This window comes from Sphaeramia orbicularis, chromosome 12 (assembly GCF_902148855.1).
Source record: "Sphaeramia orbicularis chromosome 12, fSphaOr1.1, whole genome shotgun sequence".
In the NCBI taxonomy this organism is placed as follows: domain Eukaryota; kingdom Metazoa; phylum Chordata; class Actinopteri; order Kurtiformes; family Apogonidae; genus Sphaeramia; species Sphaeramia orbicularis.
In genome coordinates this window covers 38,122,392-38,138,252 of record NC_043968.1, presented here as the reverse complement: position 1 = coordinate 38,138,252, position 15,861 = coordinate 38,122,392, and the positions used below count along the sequence as shown (strand labels likewise).

Genomic DNA, 15,861 nt, shown 5'->3' with positions numbered 1-15,861 from the left:
TCAATGTCTTTGAAAAAATTCAATTTTCTCAGTTTTTTGCTCTAAATTCATTTTTTTCCTGAAAATGACTGAAAATTCTGAAAATTCAAATATTCATATCTCACGAACGAATGAAGATAGAATAAAATCGTTTTTTGTGTTTAAAAGTTGAAGTTCTGTTCTTTCTTTTGATGTATTCAGTGTTCACATACTCCTAACACAACATTTTCAGTGAGCCTCCAAAGATTAGTGAAAATGACCAAAAAGGCTGGCGCTGGCTACCAACTCACTGGAAAATGCTCTGGCGGGGAAAGAGTTAAAATTCATATCTGAGTCTATCAGATTATGTTTGTGTTTTGTCTGTGGGCTTTTTCTGACGATTCAATACATTTGTGTTGGCAAAAAGTGTTCTTAAATATATACTGGATACTTTGGAAATGGTTTCTTATTTATTTTTTGTGAAAATGGAGGACACTTCCCTCTCTTTCTAATGTAGTGGATCAATTTTAGATTATACTGATGCTAATGTGTTTTGTTTTCATATCATCATATGCAAGTGAGTGGCCTTGACAAGAGGCTATAGTGGTGCACTTGTAGTTCTACGAGCATTTACACATTTGTACATCAAAATGCATTTGATGATAGTTAGATATTGAAGTATGGGGTATATTTACATATATTCCTGGAACTTATTCTGTATTTTGCCAGATTATAGGGATCCTGGGGTTGTGATGATAGGGCCCTTGAATATTGTTGCCCAGGGTACAATGAAGTGTTAATCTGGCCCTGATAATGATATTTCAAGTCTATACACTGATGTAGTCCCACCTGTAAGAGTTATAAGAACAGATTTAGTCAGTATTAATAATAACAGTAATATAAATCTTATTAAAGTGATACATTTTGTCTTTTCTCTGCTTAAGTAGTGCTTTTAAATTGATCACTATATATTTTTTTCTTTTCCTATATACATCACATAGGCCAAAAACACACCAGTGTTGTGTCTACACCTGTGGAGTTGAAGCAGGTCAGTCTACATTCAACAACCTGAGGGAGTCTGAACTTCTCTTTTCTATAGTTTCAGTTAATTTTGGCTCAGGGCTCATCTCAGATGATGACATGTATGATTTGTAACATCCCACTGAAATGCTCAATCAGTCTTTGGAGATAAAAAGAAGCTTTTCAGCGTGCCACTGGTTCAGAATTTTCACATCATATGCAGAATTATGTCTGCATAAAGAAATCTTACAGCCAAGTGCAGGACTAATTTACTTATAAAAACAAGTCCAAATGCTTTTAGTGGTATGTCAGTAGATGAATAAACAAATCAAATGTACCAGAGAGTGCATTTATTTGTCAGCTTAAATTTTCCAATGACAAATAAATGCGCTTGTTTCCACCCGAAGCGCCCTGAATATATTATCTTCGATGAGGTATATCAACAGTTTCTTGTGCCCTAACAAGACTTCTCTCTTCTCCACCAATGACATAAAGCCTCTCTTTTTATCTCTTTCCTTGGCCGATCACTTAATTATTCTCTGTTGCTAAGGCATCTTTTTTATTCTTCAGACAAGTGATCCAACAGATAAGGCAGCTGAGGGATAAAAGATCGATTGGAGTGAAGCACTGCTGCAGGGGCTGAATTAGAATTTGTCGCAGTCCCTCCCTCGCTTTTACTTCACAGCAGATCGCCTGACACAGACACAAAGAGACAGACACTCACATCCGGGGCAAAATAAGTAAAATTGAGAAACAATGAAGTGCAAGGAGAAAGATAACAGGTCATTTCTTTACGTCCTTCTCTGTGTGTTAGCAACATCTGAATGTGCTGTTAGAGATGGGCTCTGCTGATGTGTTTCTTTAAGGGGGCGAGGGAATTACTCTGTATGTCTGTGGTAGTAAATTAGACAGCTGTGGTGCAGCTAGCAGAGGTATTAATCAGGAATCACTGCTCCTGTTGGCTTCACTGAGTCAGGATTGACTCTCCTGAAAGGGATCAATTGAATCAGCCGTGACTCACAAGGTCTCACATTGCAGTGATCAGGGAGCCGCTGTAGCTTGACTTGTGGATTTAGGAAGGGAATAAGTGCAACCCCTTGGAGCAAAAGCTGCAGAGAGCTGAGAGAATTGGGGGCTTTCACAAGGAGTTTCGAATCTGCTCTAAAGATGCTCTGAAATATGCTCTGTTAAGCTTAAATATTGATCTTACAGGGGAATGTCACTCAACAGAAGGTTTTTGAAAAGGCAATCGTGGTGTTTGGCTCCATCGAGCTGGTTTTACCTGACCTTATTGATTGTATGAGGGCACGGGTTAAAAGGTGCGGCGTTTCTAAGTTGTTTGCTGTATACTTTATTACACAGGCCTAGTGTGACTGGTGGATTGGTGAGTGCAGTGTAGGTTTAAGTGTAGATGAAGTACGAAGATATTACTTTTTACCCCTTGGCCAACTTCTGGCCAAAGGGGTATTGTAATTGTTTTGCTGTCTATCTGTCTGTCCGTCCGTCCATCGTTCCATTCAACGACATAATCACATTTTCTGAAGACTGCGTTAAGATATCTGCACCAAATTCATACTGTGGATGCATCTTGGCATGGAGCAGAAGCTTATTGAAAATAGGTGACCGTGACATACTTTTTCAAGGTCCAATGGCCTTGTGCAGTTGCAATATCTGAGTACTTTCAAATATAAATATGTTTGTAATAAGTTTTACACAAATACAGTCTAATCTTAATTAAAGAGCAGTAACTTTCAACAGAATCTTACACTATATTTGGCTGAGGGGTTTTAAAAGTGTGCATCATGTTAATAGAAACTAAAGTGATGTGTTTGGCAATTTTTACCAAAGAATCTAAGGTGGCAAGAGGTGGTGTATTTTGCTCTGGATGAAATTAAAAGAAAAATGGAAAATATTCATCATATGTGTAGGACTGACTGTTCACCTACAGATCGCTCAGCTGTGAATCTGTGATAGGTTGGAAGAAGTCTGTGTTGACTATGGTATGAGCTTTTTCAATCCAGTCACCAGAATAAACTTTTGCTATTTTACATTTCTGCAAACCACAAATACATATACCAGAGATTCTATCTTTCTGAACCAAAAATACATATTTCGTATAAACTTGTATAGTGTATCAGTGCTCATGGGGTTTGGACATTTTGAGTGACTACAATGTGACAGATATATAATTATATATTTCTACAAACCACATAAAGATCTCTCTCTTGTGTCTCTCCTCAATAGGCAGTGGGTGTTTAGGGTGGATGGTGGATTTTTCCTACAGAGAGTTTAGTTTGTATCCTGACTCGAAAGATTTTGCAGTCTAGATAATAAAAATGCAATAACAAGGATAATGAAAATGAATATTATAATTTATTATAATTAAATTCTAATATAATACTAAGCATAACTATAAAAATAGTTAAATTGTTAATTTCTAGCTGAGTGTGTGAAAAACATACAGCTGAAAGTTTCTATTAATTGTTAAAACATTATAATGTTTTTGTTTGTTAATCTAGAATTATAGATGAGAAATGTGTTTTTGGTTGAGAAATGGTAGATATAACCATGTTTGCTGAAATATGTGAATAGCATTTTTTTTTTTTTTTTTTCTGGTGACTGGATTACAAAACAGTGTTAACAACAGAGGACAGAGTAACCAAAGTGAACATTATAAGGCAGCAGGGTTATCTTGACCAACTGTCAGAATAACCTGGTGTGAGTGTTTTTATCTGATGGTGTCAAACATGTGGCCCGGGGGCTAAATCCGGCCCGCCAAAGGGTTCAGTCCGGCCCTTGGGATGAATTTGTAAAATGCAAAAATTACACTGAAGATATTAACAATCCTTTTAGTTCAGGTTCCACATTCAGACCAATTCAATCTCAAGTGGGTAGGATTCAGTAAAACACTATCATAATAACATAGAAATAATGATAAATGTTTCTCTTTGTAAATGTAAATATTTTCATGTATTTACACTAAAACAAAGTATAATTTTGCAAAAATGTGAATAACCTGAACAAATATGAACAACCTGAAATGTCTTAGGAGAAGTTAAGTACAATTTTAATAATATTCCACCTGTTATTAAATGTTTTGTGTATTTGTAGATCCACTGTGATCTGTAAGTTATAATGTACATGTGGAAATGATAAACTGAGGCAGAATATTGTTAAAATTACACTTATTTTTTCAGTTTGTTCATGTTATTCACATCTTTTGAAAGCATCGTTTGTAGATGTAAACCTTTTCATAATGTAAATTTACTTTTTTTCCCGCTCTAAAACAGAGAAAAGTTTGGAGTTGACATTATTTATATATTATTATGTTATTATTTTATTGGTTCGGCCCACTTCACATCAAATTTAGCAGAATGTGGCCCCTGAACTAAAATGAGTTCGACACCCCTGCCCTAAACATTACCACACTGTATTCAGTGAAAGATACAGTCTGGGCAGATGTGGTGTTAATTTGTCTGTGGTTTTGGCCTTCAGGGGTGTGTTCTGGTACGTGACTGGTAGCTGTTGATACTGCATATAACCCCTTTAATGTGAAATAAAACTCAACACATTAACTATTTTATACCAGATGTATAATATTTTCTTTAAAATCAGGTCAAACTCTAACCAACATTTCCTTAATCACAGGTCAAGTGTTATGGTATCAACCTCCTTTACAGTCCACCTGCCAGCTGTGTATAAGGGTCACCTGCTTCATTCTTAGTTGCAGGCTGTTATTTACGATAGTGTGAATATTTGTTGTACATAAAAACAGTGCTATTCAGTAATTTAAATTACTTTTCTCTTCAATGAGTTGTGTGACCTCTTGGTTCAGCTTAATTCTAACGTACTCATTCACAGTCTTGCATTTATTTTTTCCAATATAATCACTAAAAGAAATTAGTGTACTGTAAATAAGTGAAATGTAAACATAATTATTCACTATCACCTTGCCTTCCAGTCCGCAATTAACCTGCACTCGACCCAGCAGCAGTCCCTGCAGCTCGCCTGATAATCAAGAGTGAAAAATAATCTCAACAGCTACTGCAGTGATGAGTGAGGCAGCAGGAGTGATTATTGATTGTGTGAGGGTTGTGATGGCAAAAATCATTCAGCCCATCCAACCAGAGTGGACACTTCCCAGAGGCAAACATGCATTGATCCTACTGTAGCAACACAACTCTGTTTTCAGAAATATTAGTACTAAATTCTGAGCTTCTGCTGAAGAAAACTCAGTCTTTAACAATATACATCTTGCAGAATAATTTACAGTTACTGCCTTTTAGGATATCAGCAGAGAACTCATATGCTGAATTTCACAAAAAATAAACACTAAAGATTTCAAATATAATGCTGCATGTCGCCGATGGACACCACATCTAAATGAGCTTTAGTCTCATTCAGTTATTCCGTCAAAGGCTGCTGTTTCCACTGTGAGCTCTGGTACAGCAGATCATTTGAGTCAAACTGTGCAGGGCCCCGACAAAAACATTTCTTGCAGTGTTTGATCAGGACTGCAATTAGAGCACCAAAAAGATCGGAAATATCTTTCTGCTTTCAGTATGGAGAAAAAATTTATGAGAATTTTCATCTGAATAATTGTTGCTTGTTTCCATACACACAGGAAGTCACCTTACATCATGTGAAGGGGGTGAATTTGCCTTGAACCTACTGATCCAGTATGAATCAGAAAATCCACTTGAACTTGAAAAAAATTGTGTATATTTAGTTGAGGGTTTTTTTTTTTTTTTTTTTTTTCAGTACAGTCCAATATCAGCATACAGCATAAACTCATAACTTGTTTTAGACATATACATATTCTCTGTAGATGCTGGTTTTATAGTCTTTTTGAGTTTTTTAGGCCTTATGAAGACGGAATCACTAATCCACCATATCAGTTTCAGGTATTTTCCAGTGTCGTTTTGACTCTAATGCGCAGAATATCTTACACTGTAGAAATTTAAAGTTAAGGAGATTTGCACCACTTTTCCCTTGCACGGCTCTGTTTCTGGCTTAATAGTATATGCATGTACACTGTATACTCTTATAATTTTATTATGCATGGCTACCCTGCCCCCGAAGGGGAGGCAAAGGGTATAGTTTTTGGTTTGGTTTGGTTTGTTTATTTGTTTGTTTGTCTTTAGCAGCAAAACTATTGGTTCAATTCATATCAAATTGGGTTTATAGAATGCCTGTGACCCAAAATAGATGTCATTACATTTTGGGAAAGGTAGGTCAAAGTTCAAATTATTATGATTTTTTTCAAATCTTCCAATTTACTTATAATGGGTGAAATATGTGTGAGGGGTGGGGTTTGTTGTGCCTGGCACCACTTGTTTTAGTCTGAAATTGAATCTTTAAGGTGACATTTTCTTATGACAAGGGAAAATATCTATAGTCCAGTCAGAAAATAACAACCTGTTAAAATGTACTTGCTTATTCCCTGATCCCAGCAAGGCCACTTATGTGGATAAGAACACCCTTCAGTGCTGGAAACTCAATTTTATGTTCCGTCAGTGACCAGAAAAAGATTACTGTGCAGTGTTTGCTTAAATGTATTTTGGGGACTTTTCCCTGCTCAAGTTAAAGCAGCGTATGATATTTGTCAGCAATTTTTCATCAGATCTTTAAAACTCGAGTGATAGCCTAAGTATCATGAATCTGTTAGTCTTTCTGTAACAACTGGAAATTTTGATGCAAAGTCCATTGTTGGAATGGGAATTCCACGCAGCCACTGTATGGCTGCAGCAGTAACAAACACAGAATTCTAAATAATATATATATGGTATATATATATATATATATATATATATATATATATATATTTTTTTTTTTTTTTTTTTTTTTTTTTTTTTTTTCTCAGGTATATAGATCATTTTCTCAGGTATGTACAGTAGATCATTTTATTGGTGTAATGCTACTATTGATGAGTTCCTCCAGTCAACAATCCAAACAAAACAAAAATGATCTAAATCTCAGTATTTCAGTAGTTAATCTTGTTAAAGTATTTGTTTCATTTAACAGTATAGGTAGTCATGTGTGGCCTGACATTTCAGAAGAAACGTTCACAACACTTGATACAAGAGGGTTATTTTGCAGGGTAGCCTCAATTCGATCTTTATCGGCTAATAGAGTGGCAGTGGAGAAAGTCTGATCTTTACAGTCCTGTCCTGCCCTGCCATCAGTGACTCCTGTCAGACAGAGTTACAGTCCAGGTTTATGGGGGTATCCCTGCACATTGGCTGAGACTCTAGCTCCATCCCCTCCCCTCCCTGTACGCCTGTATGCCTTAGATCAGCTGGGGCTTTTATGAGCTGTCTCTACCCTGTCTACCTCCCTTAATCTCACAACAGCTATTAACACAGGCAACTCTGACTCCAGTCCTGCATGGCAACACTGCTGTCTAATCCTGCTGCTGCGGTTTGGAGGGATAAGGCTGACTGCTGACACACCGCTGAGAGAGGGAGGGAAAGAAGGCTACCATGTCCTTTAAAAAATACAATAGAAATCTGTTTATTTTTCCTGCAATAATAAAACATTTTGGACGTCCTCTTAGAGCGCTTAATGTGTGTTATGCATTTCTTACAGCCGCTAAACATCAGCCGTTCACTGAATTCTTATACCTGCCTCAGTGAAGTGGGTTATGAAGTACAAGCCTCAAATAATAGACCGACATTTATTTTCTTTCTTCTGTCTGTAAATGCAGGGCAAATTATAATGGTAATGTTGTCTCTCTGTTTCACCTCTATCTTTGGTTGCAAAAGACATTTTCACAAAGGAAAAAAAGCCTTAAATTTGAGCCTGGAAATGTCACAATAATTACAGCCCACATAAGTGAATTTTTGGCTGAATTTGAAGCTCGACATGCATCTGGTCAGTGAGTGTGCATATACTGCATAGCAGGATGAGAAAAGCCCCTCCTAATCGGATTATTACACAAAAGCAGGATGGTGGAAACAGAGCTTGGTAATTAGCAGAATTCAATGGTCTATTAAATGTCCTTGTCAGTCTGTCTGTTGTATCTCTGTGTGCAACTCCAAGATAGCTGAAAGGGAGTTGTGCAAGATGGTTAGTTAACCAGCCAAAAAAAGAAAAAAAAAAAGAAAAAGGAAAAAAAACCCAACATATTTTACAGATAGTAGGACTGCAGTGATTTCATTTAATCAGGTAATCTGTGTCTCCTTCTATTTGATTTTTAATATTTATCTTCAGTGAATTTCATTTTGCATTTTGAATATTTTTCATCAATTTAAGGCTAGAATTATGACGGATAACTTGAAACAATCTTATTGACAAATTTCACTCTATGTCTAATTGTCATAAAATACTGTACATAATGTACACTCCCCGGCAAAAGAAACTACACATGCAATATTTCGTTTGGGTACTTTAGCACTGATTATAGCACGCATTTACAGTGATAGAATTTGTGCTGCTATTTATGTAATTTATTTCTGTCTGCAGTTGCATTTGTTTTCCACCAGTTCTCATATGGATGATGGGAGAATCATAACACTGTTTTAAGGTGTCTCTATTACATCCCAAAGTTTCTCAATATGGTTCAGGTCTGGACTCTGTGGTGGCTGACGAATGTGTAAAAAAGGATGTCTCATGCTCCTTGAATCACAATCTGAATCAGAATCAACTTTATTGGCCAAGTATGTGAACATATGCAAGGAATTTGGCTTCATTTTTTTCTTTGCTCATGACATACAATTTCAACATAAACCCAAACACACTTAAGCATAGACCTAATATAAGCAAGTATTCGACTAGAGACAAGGACAACAATGGGTTGAGATTTACAATGGTTTTATATTGTAATATGTACAAATTGGAGTTTTATACAGTGAGTGGATGTGTACAGGGATCTGGTCTATTAAAAATATATGTTTATGTATATATTATTATAGTGCAAATTAGACAGAGTTTTGTACAGAGTGCTAAAATAAGTTTGTGAGTAGGTGAATTGGAGTCATTAAATGTTCATCAGAGTGACGGCCAAGGGGAAAAAACTGTTTTGGCTGTTTTGGCGTACAGTGCTCTGTATCGCCTGCTGGAGGGAAGAAGTTCAAACAGGTACCACTCTTGAACCACTCTTTGATAATAATACATTAATGAATCGTGGTATTGTCATCTTGGACTACACCTATCCATAGGGCTGATGTCCCTTCCTGGTCATTCAGTATATTCAGGACCTCATTTTGACCACATTTTTGGACACATATTATTGAACCTAGACGTGATCAACTGAATAGTGATGTGACGTTCACGAACAAATCGAATCTTTTGAACAGCTCTTTGAAATGAACGATGGGAACCGAGTCTTTGTAAAGAGCCGTTTATTTATTTATTTTTTTAAGGAGGGAGTATCCTGTCAGTTTAGCATCACTGGGGAGGCACTGGGCAGGAGGAGAATGTTCGAGCAGAAAAAATAAATGGTAAATCACTTTTGTGTTTTGTGCATTTTTTTTCTCTATGTTTACCAACATACTGTTCTTGTTCTGAGAATTGCACTATAGTTCAGTTATTTAAGTAACTGCAGTGATCAGTCACTGTTGTGTTTTGTGCAATTTTTTCCGGATGTTTACACACATTTATTGTTCTTGTTTTGAGGAAAATAAAATGTTATTTCATTAGAAAATGTTTTATTTTTTTCTTCATTTTTAGGCTACAGACTAGTCCACATAATGTACCATGATGTTTTTTGTCAATCCCAGCATTTGCCTAATGTCACCTCTCATGTCATGTATTTAGCCCACACATTTTAACTAACTACTGTTTTTTACAGTAAGATAATATTTACTGCAGCGCCAATTAAACACCTTTAAAGTGTAATGTCAATCATCACATGTAGCCTATTTAATCATTAAAACATTGGTGTTTCAAAATAATGCAAAACAACATAAAAGAGCCAGTCTTTTGAACGGCTCTGTTCAGTGAATGGCTCCTGATTGAACGGCTCCCTTCAAAGAGCCAAAAGTCCCATCACTACAACTGAACCAACCCTAGATCATAACACTGCACCCATAGTCTTGTACTGTAGGCACTAGGCATGATGGGTAATCACTTCATCCACCTCTCTTCTCACTCTGGAACAAGGTCAATCTGGACTCATCAGACCACATGACCTTTTTCCATTGAAACACAATCAAATCTTTATTCTCTGTATCAAACTGATGGTAGTTTAAGAAATGAGAAGCTACTGTGTCAGAGTTAAAGAAAAGCTGAAACATTAATCACTACAGTAATTATCCAATGGAACTATCTTGCTATTCACTTATTTAAATCCAGTAAAAGTGTATACCAGTATGTTACTTTAGTTAGTTTAGTTTTATTTTATTTTGAGCATATAAAATCATCATATAACAAAGAACAATATGACACGGACAAACAAAATTTTCAGCGCTTGAAAAGGAGTGGGAAGAAGTATAACTTATAGACTCCCAACCCCTTTTATACAAACTAATTATTAAATTAATTCTGCTTCCTTTGCTTTGTTAACACATTTTTTACAATTTATTTATTTATTTATTTAATTTTATTTTTACAGCACAAAATATCCATGCAAACCGTTCACCATGCCCTTTTTAGTCACCTCACACACAATCAGATTTGCATAAGCAACCTTTTTTAATATAAACTATAATACGGTGGCAGAAAAAATTATTTGGCCACCTCTTGTTTTGTCCAGCTTCTTGTTCATTTTAATGTGTGGTGCAATTAAAGGTACATTTGTTTGGACAAATATAAAGATAACAACAAAAATAGCTCATAAGAGTTTAATTTAAGAGCTGATTTTTAGCCATTTTTCATGTTTTCTTGATAATAACCAAAATTACTTCAATTCTTAGATCAATAGCTGTACCATTGTACTGACAAAAACAGTGCTTTTAGGCATTCCATGTTTTCTTTTCTGTCTGTTTTAGTCACATGATACACACAGGAGTTAGTACTTGAGTGCATCACCATTGTTTTTGAAGACCTGTAATGGTCTAATCATTTTTTTGACTGCATGTATATGCACTTTAATTATTTACTGGAAATACAATTATTAATAAATGTGATGATATCTCCTAATCATCATAGTCTGTGCTAATTAATGAATTACAAATGAGCAATACACAATAATATCTTATTTTATGCATTGTTCTATATTCTAACTAGATATTCACTTATTCAGATAATGTTCTATATTTTGTTATTAAACTGCATTTATACATTCTTTTAAATGCATAAATTGAAGAAGACATTTAAAAGTTTTGCTCCAGATTATTCCACAGATGTACCCCTCTAACAGAGATACACTGGCTTTTTATGTTTGTTCTGCACTCAATTTTCTTGAAGATTTTAGGTCCCCTTAAATTATAATTACTTTGCCTGGGTTCAAACATCTGCTGTATACTGTAGGGGAGCATATGGTCACAGGATTTATACATTATGATAAGAGTATTAAGGTCGGCAAGATCGTGTAGATGGTGTATGTCATGTACAGGTGTGAATTTACTAACTTATTGCACTTGCATATTCTTGAGGCACATTAGTGTCTTTATGCTGCAGAGAGGATCTGACTTTGGTTATTCTTTATAGTTCAAGGTTACGAGTTTGTCTTAAAACTATTGCTGTGTGTCTGTGATCACCAGCAAAGTGCCACTGGGTAATACAAAGAGCCACTTTTAATCAGTGGGTCTCCCAGAACACCACCTGGCGTGTTAAATGCTCTCTCCTGAAAAATTAAAAATCATGTTGCATGAGCTATAAGCCTTTCTTATTTACCTCCCATGTGTGTAGTCCACATACTGCACTTTTTCCTATGAGTTTGTTATTGCACTCCCCTATTCTGTGCCTGCCAAGCTAGATGTTAATCATTCACACTTAATAACCACCTGCATAGTTTTATTTTGGTCCTGACATTTCATTAGCTAATATCATATGCCTTCGTTTGTAGTGTGGAAGCGCAATTCAGGATATTAAGTTTTGTGACATTAACTTCCACAAAGAAAATGATCAGATGAACCTTGTAAATTGTAAATCATGTAATATTTCACCCACTGGACATTTAATTTCAGATATAGGGATTGTTGCTTAGTCCATATTATGTGTTTTGAGTATGAGTCTCTGATTTGATGACAAGAATGACGGGTTTAAGAGGACTTTATATATGTTCTAAGGTGAACTGGACTGAACTTTTATCATCTGGCTACCATATGTACTGATAATCCCAACAGAGGAGAAACATGGAGAGTAAAGGGGGCATGATATTGAAATAACATATTCACTTTTATTACTAACAATTAACTAGTTGCTTATTAGCATACATATTACCTCCATATTCATTACCTACCAATTATTGATGGCCATACACTGTCATATTATACAATTACTGTGTCATTAACTGCTTTTTCCCTATAACCTTCTAATTACTCCATATATTATGTTAACTAAGGAAGATGTAGTACATGAATTACAGCCTTATTATACTTTGCTCAGTATGACTTGTATAAAATGGTAATACAACGATAAGTATTCTCATTTATGCTGCAAAACACAGCACAAATAATTCCATATAACACTTTTCTCTTTCTAACTCAGAATATGTTCCCTGTTATTCATAATTAATTCACAAGTAGTTTTACTCTTATAACCTATAATGAATTCATTATGAACTCACTGTAAAATGGGAAACATATTCTGAGTTACAGCCTTATTTTAGAGTTATTTGGACACTATGAACACTAGTAATTTTGTGTTTTAAGAATAAACCATATTTGTTGCAGAAATATCACGCAATATAGTGCAATAAAATGCAATATAATACTGTATATAAGTGCTATTAAGGGAAATTGTATGGCATTTTACCAATTCAAGGTTTATAATGAACAGAAAGTATTAAGATTGTAAGTCAGATACAGGTCAGGTACAATCTTACCTACCTTTTTAATAGATGGAAGTTACTGAGGGGGAAAAATCAATGATATAGTCATATTAGAATAAGCATAATGTTTTACAATGTGTTATGTGTTACAATATGTAGATGAATATGTGACTGGTTTGCAGAATATGTGCATTTTTTTGTGTTTTATATATGTTATGTTCTACATGTTACTTATATTTCAGGACCTGGACCAACTTTGATTAAAAGGCATTTTGTAGCTATTGCTTGTATATTAGTGTTTGCCATTTCCCTGATAATAATAATAATAATAATAATAATAATAATAATAATAATAATAATAATAATAATAATAATAATAATATCATCATCTTGCATTGTTTTATTTATTTATTTATTTATTTATTTATTTATTTATTTATTTATTAATAATTTGGCATTTAATGAAATGCTTTCTTGAATATTTGTCCACAGGATGAGAACTTCTGCCAGTAACCAACAATTAAACCTGGATCTATGAGCTGATAGCAGTTATGAATCATCATGTAAAGCTGACCAGCAGTTTTTGCAAGAAATGCTTATGCACTCTGCTAGCTTTTTCATGGGGACTTAAACACTAAATCACTACATCAACTCAGAGGAACAGTGTTTTCCCTATACACAATCAGTGTCGAGGATCGTTATGCGTTCAGCTGGTGGTCTACAATGGTTTTGGTGTTAGAAATCAGATTAACAGAGCTCCTCCTGTGTCGCTCTCCTTGTCTTCTGTTCATTCAGTGAGTAGTCAATATGAACCATTTGAGCCGAGCACACATCATCATTGGTGTCCCTATCAGATCAATCTGCCCTTTCACATCTCACAGTTCCTGCAACAGTGAAGTCGATCTCATTGTGTGTTGTCTGTCGAGCACACCAGCATCCACTCTGAGCACATGAAAGGAGGCGGGGAAGGAAGCGTGGCCCTGATTAAAGTAAGCTCCCTCTGAGTTGTGACCCAGCCTGACCGTGGCAGCTCTCCAGATCTGCTGATGAGGACGTTTCAGTCTCTCTCTCTGTCTCTGTCTGTGGACCAACATGGGGGTATTCTGTGAGGCGTAGCTCCTCTGTCTATAAACATTTTCCCCGTCAAGTGCCAGCCTCTAATTCACCTGGCAGCGCACTCAGCATTATATAAGACATCCAAGTGTTTTTACTGTAAAAATAAAAGCCGTAACCCAGCGTGCCGGGAGCACTTATGACTCAAGTAAGAAAAGGATCAGCAGAACTTTACACCCCCTCTAAGTGCTCTAAGGACACTAATATTAAACAGGAGGACAAATGACTACATTTGAGTCTACGTGGATGAGAAAATAAATTATTTCTTTTAATTTGCAAATGAATTATACATGATTTCAGATTGACCTGTAATGTAATAACACGCATCAGTACCTGCCAAATAATTTGAACAGACTAATTTAGATTTGGCACTAGGGGCCTGTACTCAATTTTAAGATGAAAAGTTGAAAAATTCCCATGTGCAGTTTAGAAACTTTAATCAAGCTGCAAGGTTAAAATCCTGCCATGCTTCTAATTTCCTGCCACTAAGAATGGTTTATGGTCTTTGTGGCTTCTAATCTGTAACTTAAGATGATATTTAGGAAAGTATAGTATGTTACAGGATCTGGGCCTGTCACTTTGAATTAGCTAGTAGGCATATTCCGAAACTGCAAGAGGAAGAAAAACAATCAGAACTGATTAGAGGAGAAATAGTGAAGTCATTGTTGGAGACCTGAACCCGAAAGCAGATGGTGGTTTTCTGTAGCTTATGAAGTAATTACCATTGGAAAGAAAAACTGAAGTAAACCAGCTTTTTGTTACTCCACGCGCATAATATTAGTAATGAATACAAGTGCAAGTGTCCTAATTTGCAGTAATTACAGACAAGGTGAAGGTGAAGAAAACAGAGGTACAGAATGATTTAGCCAGAGTTGTTTAATGTACAATATGTAATTAGTGTTAGACATGTATAATCCTACGCAAAAGTCTTAAGGCTCATTTATGCTTGCTTTACGTACATCAATAGGTTTGACCATTTCTAACATTGTCACGCGTCACTGCCTTCATACTTCCATGTGTCCTGTACATTGGAATGAGCGTTTCTCAATCAATCCACCAGAACGCACCATTTTTAATTACCATACTGGCCAAATACCACGAGAAAGACTAAAGTTTTTTTTAGAAGAAGAAGAAAGTCATTAAGAATAGACTAGAATAGACTAGACTAGAATAGAATAGAATAGAATAGAATAGAATAGAATAGAATAGAATAGAATAGAATAGAATAGCCTTTATTGTCATATCACGGAAGTTACAACGAAATTGCAGTGGGGCTACTCTGCACCACGTAATAATAAAAATACAGGACAAATAACAGAATATATGAATAAATAAATAACTGTGATAAAAACGATAAAGACAAAAATTTTAAAATACAGTGTGCAAAGTTAAGTGCAGTGTGCAGGTTGTACAAGTGCGGAAGTTGTGTCAGACTGTGTGTGTATGAGCCCGATGGTGTTGGCGGTAATAATAATAATAAACATGGTGACGACAGAGGAGGTTTTAATAATGTGGAGACTAATGTTAATATTAAGAAGGGTAGTTGTTGTAAATATGTTGGTAGTTTTTCAGTCTTTGAAAAGTTCCGCTATTTATGGAAATTATTCTGTTCAAATCTCAACACTGCCTCCACTGTTCAGGTGACACTGCTCCGTGTTCTCCGCTTGGGTACAGATCTACAAGCTCCTGGAAAACGGGCAGAATTATGTATGTAATGTATGCAGGGGACGTCAAAGCAAATATATGGTATATTGTTAAGACATATGTGTGTACTTTTTCTTTCTAAGATCAACTGTACCATATGCTAATTCGAAACATATATCGGTTTTTCTGGGAGGGATCAATACTCCTTGTGTGTTCTCATACAGTGTGTTCCATCTTTCAGTTTTTTCCCA

The 15,861-nt window shown here is 35.6% G+C and overlaps 1 protein-coding gene across 3 annotated transcripts in view; it reads left to right on the top strand.

The window, feature by feature from the left end:
• The window catches only part of btbd11a (BTB (POZ) domain containing 11a), a 194,226-nt gene that overhangs the window by 85,476 nt on the left and 92,889 nt on the right, over positions 1-15,861 (top strand). The window lies entirely within an intron of this gene.